This window comes from Euprymna scolopes, chromosome 1 (genome assembly GCF_053919585.1).
Source record: "Euprymna scolopes isolate OS-2025 chromosome 1, ASM5391958v1, whole genome shotgun sequence".
In the NCBI taxonomy this organism is placed as follows: domain Eukaryota; kingdom Metazoa; phylum Mollusca; class Cephalopoda; order Sepiida; family Sepiolidae; genus Euprymna; species Euprymna scolopes.
The window spans coordinates 13015788-13025652 of record NC_136482.1 but is presented as its reverse complement, the minus strand read 5'-3'; positions in this window follow the sequence as shown (position 1 = coordinate 13025652).

The following is a 9865-nucleotide window of genomic DNA, read 5'->3' as shown; positions in this document are numbered from 1 at the left end:
TATTGTCTTTTGTGTTTGTGTGTTTACTGCACAGGTTGTTATCACTGGTGTAAAAAAAAAAATGATTTTGAAATAAGTATCAATGTTATTTAAAATGACATTTGGTTTCTTTACCGCATAATAGACTCACAATTAGAACAATCATCCACATCTCAGACCAACAACCAATCATCTCTGCTCGTTTTCTTGATATAGATATTCTTGTCATTCAGGGTAGACCACACAGCAGAACTATTTGAGAATTATCAGCTGTTTAATGTATGGACATAAAACCCTAAAAAAAAAAAAATAGATTGGCTTATCTGGGTTAGACACTCATTTTATAGAATTTCTTTCATAAGAAAGTTTGACAAACAGGATGCAGAAGGTCAGTTTACACAAAGGTCCAACTGAGACATGTTTATCAAATACTAATTTGATAAAAAAAAAAACAAAAAGAATCACTATCTTATTTTGATTCGGGTGGAATAAATGTTTCAAGCAGAAAAACAAAAGTATAAATTGAGTTAGTTTTCTTGCACAAAGAATATTGAATTTATAACTCTGAAATTTGACTCTGCTTCTAACACTTGCAGACCAAACAATCCTAAATTGCAATCTTCATGTTCATTCAATAATCATTGGCTGTTAAGTGAATTGGAGTTAATAATACTCATGCAGTTAATGGTATTCATACTGAAGTACATGACTAATATTTAGATCTACAGGATGGAATGAAAAAATTGTTGCCATAAAGAAAATAACACTACAGCTTTATATTTATAACCTGATGAAGGCCAGAGGAATAGTTGTCCGAAACGTTGTGAAACAACTAATAAAGATGAGAATAATAGTCTGCAATAAATAAAAATTAATATAAATAATACTCATCTCAATAATGAATTCCAATTAATTAAACAATATATATACCAATCGGTACGAATCCGACCATGGAAAATCAGATCATAAATGTGGATTTATAAGATCAAAAAATCCAACCTTGATCGCCCTTCGGGGCCCGTGGCACAGTTGATAGACGTTGAATCTCTACGGTTCCAGATGATGATGGTCTGAAGATAGTGGTTTCAATCCTACCCAAAGCCGGCCAGAGGCTTACTTCGCCAAAACGTGGTGAGACGACAACAACTACGGATGGCAGTGATTGCTGAAAATGCAGTTAGGAGATTCAAAGTTCCTATCTGTCGCAGCTACCACCTGACGAAGGCCAGAGGAATAGTTGGCCAAAACGTTGGGAAACAATAAAGATGAGAATAATAATCCGCAATAAATTAATACTACAGCTTTATTTTAAAACTTTTATTGAAAAAAAATCAATTCAGATAACTTGATTATGTAGTAGAGCTGACATCTATTCAATGTAGCCACCTTCAGACTCAATCAACGCCTTTATACGGGTCCGGAACTGGGAGCATACCTTTTCCACAAGTGCCGATAGGAGCTCAGCGAATACTCGGCAGATGGTGACGATCAGGCTGGCCTTGGTATTGTGAGAGGTCATGTTGATATTCTCGATGTATAACCAAACGAAGTAGTTCAGCAGGTTCAGGTCGGGGAAGAGGGCCAGTGAGAGAAAGGTATGAAGCCATATAGCACTCTTCTGAAGTCAAGCCTGGGTCTCATTGGACTTGTGGGCAAATACCGAGTCCTACTGCACACCCAGGATTTGCCAGCAGCCACCTGATTGCACCAGAGGATCATCATACTCTTCAGCACATCCAGGTACATTTTGGTGTTGGCTTTCAAGCTAACTTCACAGATGTGAGGTGGCATGATGTGGCCCTCATCTGAAACCATATCAAAGACCATAACCGTGGCCAGAAACTTTGTTGAGCTGTGACCTCAAGTATCGAACAATCCAGATTTGCATTTTGAGGGTGCTGGCAATAGTCCTGTTGTCATAAGTTGGATCGGAAGAGAGCATGAGCTTTACAGCAGTGCATCTCTGATCTTGCTGATTGAGCATTGTGTCACTTTCAGACATGATAAAAGGCTCCTATCGCTCTTGGGATTTGTACACAACTGGCCAACTAGTAGATGGTCTACAACAACAAAAAAAAAAAAAAGAAAATCAGTTTACATCAAATGGAAATGGAATCATGTCTTTTCTATGGCGACGATTTTATCATTCCACCCTGTAATAACGTTATTATTTAGAAACTTCTTAATACTTAACTCCATCTTTGTATTTTAATAAAGCACTAATACTCTATTTTTTATTAATTTTTTTTTAACTAGTTTCAAACTTTTCTAATCTAAATTAATACAAAATAGTGAGCCTGCCCCTCATGTTCATACAAAATTAAATTATATTTTATTGGAAGGGAGACTTAGCCTTTTTTTTTTTTTTTTTTCTTTTTAAACTTTAGAACTGAGAAGAACTTTAAGTATGATACTTAATATCTGAATTCTATATCTGTCTGGATCAATGTTGTATATGTTTATATCTTTAATCTGTACCTAATTAGCACATAAATATATTTATACTCTTTATTTGATGTTACACCAATACAGAAGGTACTCAAATCAGTTTATATTATTACCTGATACTCCTTACATTTTCCCTTTGGTGGACTAAAGGCTACAGAGTCCATGCTTTAGAACTAAATATAAAATTCTAATATTTTGAATTTTACTAAAACAATTTTTCCATTACTACTAATGTTAACAATTTTTAATCATATCTTTATCTGCTTTTAAATTGATATTACTAAAAAATTAATTTTTTACATATTCCATGCTATCTACCTATCTACTCGTTTAAAACACTTTTCCAGATTTCCGTCTCACATGTTATCTTGTTTAAGTTACCTATATATATATATATATATATATATATATATATATACACACACACACACACACAATAGAGAAATTGGAAATGCACATCGATTTTCTAGCATTTATCACTTGTGGAAAATGAGTTTGTTTTTATATATGAATGCAGAAATCAAAAATTATACCGTTCCAATAAAATACAAGAAAAGTATTAAAACTACTTTGGAAAATGAGTTTGTATGTTTTAATATATGAGTAAAATAATCAAATTATACTGTTCCAATTAAATACAAATTACTAAAATTACCGGCTGACTGTTCAAAGAAACACATTCGGCACTTAAGACAGACCTCCCTCTCTTATTGCTCTCAAATAGATGGTAATGTTCGCATCCCAAATTCATTTCATGTGGAGACATTAGTCTGTTAGCTAAACCAACATACATCTGTATCATTAAGAAATTATGTATCTTCAATCCTACGCTTCTTTACAATAGAGTAAAACTTTAAAGATATTCAATATTCTCATCCATGTGGAGGTTCAGAAATACCTGTTGTAGAAATCAGGTGCATGGTTACTAATCTCGGTGTGATGGACCTGTAGATCATTTCAGGTCATCCATCTCGGAGAAGGAAAACTTTGATATTAAAACAGAGGGAGGGAGGCCTCCTCAGTCATGGTTGACAACCTTTCTAGAGCTGGTGACTCAAATTCTCCGGTTTGCAAAATTAAATTGCTTAAGGACTAGATAGGCTCTGCCTATCACCAGCTTTCACACTCCTTTGTCTATTAGCCAGGCACAGAGGCACAATACTAGGGACTCACCAGAGCCACTTTGTGCTTGGCCTTGTTTCCTGACTAGGACATCGAATGCTTTATCCTCAATTTCTTTTTCTCACAAACTGAGCAAATTGGGTTTGCTTGCATGCCACTTGTGCTTACTCGGCTGGTCCGGGCTCATCTTATCTAGGAGGTTGAGGGTACCTGATTGACAGTTTGTCTGGCTGCTGTTTCCAACTGATAGTACAGCGGCCCCAATTCTTTGGTAGTCCTTAAAGTGGCTGCTCTATTATCAGTTGTATAATATCAAGATAGTTGTAGTGTCATGTCATGCATAGAAAGGGACCCTGATGCTATGTCTGGTGGGTTTTTACAAGGCCACAACTTACTAGGCAGGATTCTGCTAATGGACCACTAGTGTGTGTGTGTGTGTGTACTTGGCATCAAAACTGGCCCACTTTGCATAACAATCCTTCCCCAACCTGAAATTAACAAAAATGTAATGAAATGACAACCCCAGTAAATATCATGATCAAACCAGACAGCCACCAAAACAAAACCAATTTGCCTCCTCCCTTGAGGCTTGCATTCACAAATATCTGGGTTTTGAAGTAACCTAGAATATGAAGTCTTACCTCTTAATAAACTCCCCAGATATTTTAGCATTAAGTGAAGCAAATCTACACTCCTCAATCCCCTCTGACTACTTTAACATGACAGAATACCTCCCTCTCTGCCGTAAGGACTGATAGATATATGCACAGGCTTGGAGTCTATATTTGAAGCACCCTCCCCTTAACTAGAGAGCAGCATCAGGAATCAGTTGACCAGGCCTTTGTGTTTTCGACTAGCCTTTCATCACTGCATTAGTTACTATTTTCTCAACCGTTCTCTCTCAAGTCAGGACAGTACCCTAATCGATCATGTCCCTGATAGTATAGATACAGCACTCTTCTTTTATAGTAACGCTGAAAGACATGTTTGACTTTAATGTCCATCATAAAAAATGGCTGGATGCTGTTACTTATAGCTTCTCTATAGCTCATTCCCTCACACACTGTCATATTCTCAACTCGTTTCTCAAATTGTGAACACCAGCAGGCTTCACTTCTAAACCTATTCCTTACCACAGTACCTGAGGATTGTGTGACTAATGCCCACAGTCCACTTGGAAACGCAGACTACTTAGTGGTATCAGTGAAGAGCCATAGCTCAAAACGGCAAGGGACTACAAAAGGGCTGACTGGGAATCCATCAGAAAACATTTCTCTCCCTGTTGAACTGTGTACCAATGAAATGACTGAATGGTGCAAAGCGGACATTGAAGCATATGTCCACACACACAAGTATTATAGCAAGCCCCCACTCACTCCCATGGTTCACTACAGATTGTGCTGCTGCCATTGCACAAAGACAGCATGCACTCCACCAGTTTGTATGTCATAAGTCAAATACAAATAATCCAGAATTTATAAATGCTAGAAATCATAAGAGAGAAATACACACAGCCAAAAGAAGACCTGCTGAAATAATGAGGGCATGCATAGAATCACAGAAGACAGGAACTCGTGATAATAGTGTAGTTAATAAAAGGTAATCAGTAATTCCCCGACTATCCAACAACCAGAAGGTCGCATGCATGGCAACCAAGAAGGCAGAACTGTTTGCTTGGCGATTCACCTCCAACTCCTCTTTAGAGCCAACAAACAACTCCCTCCCAAATTTCCCTATGCGGATGGAAGCCACACTTGATGATCTGAAAGTCGCTCCTTCTCATGTTGTGTTGGCAATATCATAAAAAAAACCTCCAAGGCGTTTGGATCTAATCTCATCCCTGCTATATTAAGAAATGCTCAGCTAGCGCCCATACTTTCCAAACTCTACAACAAATGTCTTGCTGAATCTTGCTTCCCTAATAGCTGGAAGATGGCCTTTGTGGTACCAGTATATGAGAATTCTGGTGAAAGAACCGACCCTCTCAACTATCATCCTATCAGTCTCTTCCCCATCTTCGCTAAAATCTTGGAGATGCTAATCAATCAAGAACTAGTGCACCACCACAAAAAACCTAATCATCTCTGCCTAAATCTGTACCGTTTGTCAATGTCGTTTGACTGCAGATATTATCATTTCTGAACACGTATACCATGCACTGGATGATGGTCGAAGCCAAAGCTGTAGCCCTTGATGTATCCAAAGCCTTTAACAAAGTCTGGCATAAAGGGCTGCTAATGAAAATTAAATCATATGGTATAACTAGACGAATACTAATTAGATCGGTCTTGGACAATAGAACCATCAAGGTTGTCATTGATGGACGTTTATCCAAGCAGCAGAATGTGGGAGTGCCTCAGAGGTCAATCCTTGGACCATTATTATTCCTGATATTCATTAACGACCACCATGATAATATTGTCAGAGATGGATATATTTGCTGACGATACAACGCTCTATAACATGCATGAAGGAAGAATGGATGTGCACAAATCCAAGACAATGGCTGAATCATTAAAAAATTACTGTAATGGAATGGGGATGTAAATGGATAACATTTGATGCTGGTAAGATTAAGCTGCTCTCCTTTAACAATTACAAGAAGCTTCTCCAACCACTGATATCCATGACCAATAACTCCCTACCTGAGAATTCTTCCTTCAAACTCTTTGGCTTAACATTCACAGAACTGGAATAAATACAATGAGGACATTGCGAAAGCTGCTGCAAAAAAGGTGGGCTCCCTCTATCATGCTAGAAAACTATTTACACCTGAGAGTATCCTGTACCATCATTCGCCCATACATGGAGTATTGCTGCCACATCTGGGCTGGTGCATCTACCACTAGTCTCTCCTTCTTGGATCGCGCCCAAAAAAGTCTCCAATCTAATAGGTCCTAATTTATCAACTAGGCTCCAACCCCTGTCCCATCGCCACAATGTTGCATCCTCGTGCCATTTTTTACAAGTATTTTAATGGAATGTGCTCTGATGAACTCATTGCACTTGTGCCCCCCTTTGATGTACATATCTCCGACAAATCTGCTTAGCAACAAAATCTCACCCCTTCACTGTTGAGGTCCCTAAATGCCAGAAAGCTTTCTACTCTAATAGTTTCTTCCCTCAAACAGCTGTGATTTGGAATTCCCTTCCTGCTACCTGCTTCACTGACTACACTAATATGCAGACGTTCAATTGCAACGTAAACATCTTGTTAATCTTTCTTAGGCATGGTCCCAATTAGTAGCCCCTTACATCCAAGTGGTGATATGCCTTGTTTGGGATGAAGGTGAATTAAAAAAAAAAAAAAAAAATGGATGGGAGGGTGTATTGTAACTATTCTGTTATTTCACCAAATAATTTATTAAACAGAAGATACAATAAATTGAATCTAACTGGAAAATATTTAAAGAAAAAAAAGTCATGGTACCTCCTCTGCATAAGTACCAAGTTAATCTATATTTTATTTCTAGTAGTCTGACCATTATACTTTTTCTTGGAAACTACTGAGCTGATCTGGCTGAAATTTTGTATACTTTTAGGATTATAGGGATTAGGCACCACAATACCACATTTTTTTTTTTTTAAAGTACTGCATTGATTCAACTAAGATTTTGGATGGACCTTTGTTATAATAAAGTCTAACAAACTAAGTATTATGGTACCTGTTCAATGAACAGTCACAGATTAATAGAGGTTGGTATTTAATGCAAAAGTGAGCAAAAGGTTAACCATATTCACCACTCAATTTTGCATAAAAGAACTCATTCTAAGTTAATGGGCTAAAATGTCAGTTAATATTGTAGATGCAATGTTTGTAGACACAAGTTTATCCTTTAATAGATTTCATCTCCATAGCTGAAATCTAAGATAAGATTCATAACACATAGAAATATATACTTATTGACATTATAGAGGTTGAAGATATCTTCTTGTTGGAGTTTGAAAGATTTCAGTTAATTTTAATTTCTCATATACAAAAATAAAAATTTGTGCTTTTATTCACTCTTGAATTGTTGTCCGGATGTGGTAGTGAGAAGAGGTATGGCCTTTTGATCCCACTATAAATGTGACAAGTGGTTCAATTTTATAAATATAGAACTGTTGAAAAAAAAAACAAAACAAAAAAAAAAAAAACTGTAGCTGATACAGTGTTGAATAATAACTCAAGGACAAACAATGAAAAAGAGAAAAATTCCAGTAAACATTGTTTATTTATTGCAAAGGTAAGTAAAAAATACACGTTTTTGGATTTTTTTAAATCTATGATTAATGTAGCATTAAAAAAACTTTTCGGTAAAATAAATTCTTTTTCTTTTTTTATTCACTTAATTTTGAAGCTGCTTTTTTTTATTAAAAAAAACTTCAAGTTAGTAAATAAGTTTCATCTCTTTATGCAACTTATAACTTGAAAATGTTTTATGTACATATTTAAATTCCTTTCAATTCACAAATTAGGTTAATATTTTATATATTATGAGAGCACAAATATAATTTGTGATATGCTAATTTCTTTCCCTTCATTTTATACTTTCTGTGCATGTGGTTGTTTTACATACGTGGTCTTGCCTCAGTTTGCAAGATCTTATATCTATAAAAAAATTTTTTTGCAGAATGGCATTTTTCTTATATCCAGTCTTTCTGATTGTTAAATAAAATGTTTGATATCTAATGAGGGGAATTCTTTTGTTACAAAAATTTAATAAATGTTAATTTTATTTTATTTTTTTTTTAAATCTTTATACAATTGCTTCTATCCATTCAAAAACACTGCAAATGTAGATGATAGAATCACAGGAAGCAGATTCAAGGCAAAGACATGTTAAGATAACGTTATCTTGCCAGATTTTCAAAACCATCATGTTCGGTTTGGTGTATCTACTACTCATCTTTCACTATTAGAGAAGGTCCCTAAAATGTGGGGAAAGTCTTCTACTCTAGTAATGTTTTCCCCTGAACTGCTAAATTTTGGAATTACCTCAGTGTTTCCTGCTTCTATCACTGTACTAATCTGCTGAAGTTTAAATGTAATGTGAACAGACATCTTGCTACTCAACTCTCCACACTTCCTTGTTATACATGATCCAAAATAGTGGCACTATGCCTTGGTTAGGGATGAAAAAAATCTGTTTTACAGGTTGGTAGGTGTTGGACACTTTTTAGAATTTGACTTGCAAAGTTATCTATCTTTGGCCTGGCCCATTTTTATCATTCCTTCCTGTGTTTTATTTGGCTTTCACTTGTAAACTGAACCTGCTACTTTATCTTTTATACATTTACTCACTCAAGAACTCTCAATTTTTTTTTTTTATGGGGTGGGTGGCGTGATATGTCCATACCATCAAAGTTTACTTTTCTGCACGTTTCCATATACATATGATCCATGAGGTGTTTTTAAATAAATTTCCGGCTTTTTTTGTATAGGCATTTAACATTGTCATAGACTTTTGAAAATTCAGTATGTTATTGCTATATATTGTATGAGATGACTGGCCAATTTTTATGTTAAGTTCAAAGGAACAGCTACAGCAGAAATTGGAATACACCCTACTAAAGCCTACTTGTTACAGCTGGTGAATTTCAAAAATGCAATTTGTGAGGACACTTTAGAAGAACAATATGCAATAAAATTCTGTTTTTAAACTTGAAAAAATGACACAGAAACATATAGAATGCTTCAGATTGCTTTTTGACTATTTTGCATGAATCGAGCATCAGTTTTTGAGTGGCTGAAGAGATTCAAGAAAGGCAAGGAGTCAGAACACCACAGTTGATTGGCCAAATAAAGAATTTCATGGATAAGGACAGTTCTGTGCCTCTGAAGACATTTCATGGATAAGGACCATCGTGTAAGTTCAGTTTGTCAGTGATTCGCAAGGAATTAAAAATACAGAAGATTTGCTCAGAAGATCAGAAAGTTGTCGTGATAGAAGGGAAATGGTCGAGCTGATCAATTCAGATTCCACAGTTCTTGATGCTTTAGTGACCTGTGATGAAAGCTGGATTTACTGCTATGCTAGTTCCCATGGGTGCTCAGAGTAGACCAGAAAGACATCCTTGTCACAGACTATTTGACCAAGATGGGCATCAAAACAGTTCCTCAGCCTCCCTATAGTCCAGACCTTGTTCCCTGTGACTTTTGGTTATTCCCTAATTTCAAGGGAAACCTTAGAAGCTGCCATTATGAGACAATTGAGATGAAAGAGGTGATGAGGGTCACTGACACATTCATACAAAAGGACTTCCATGAGGCCTTCCAGAAGGAGACTAGTTTCATGCGTGTACTATCAATAAAAGTGCCCATATGAAAAGTCTG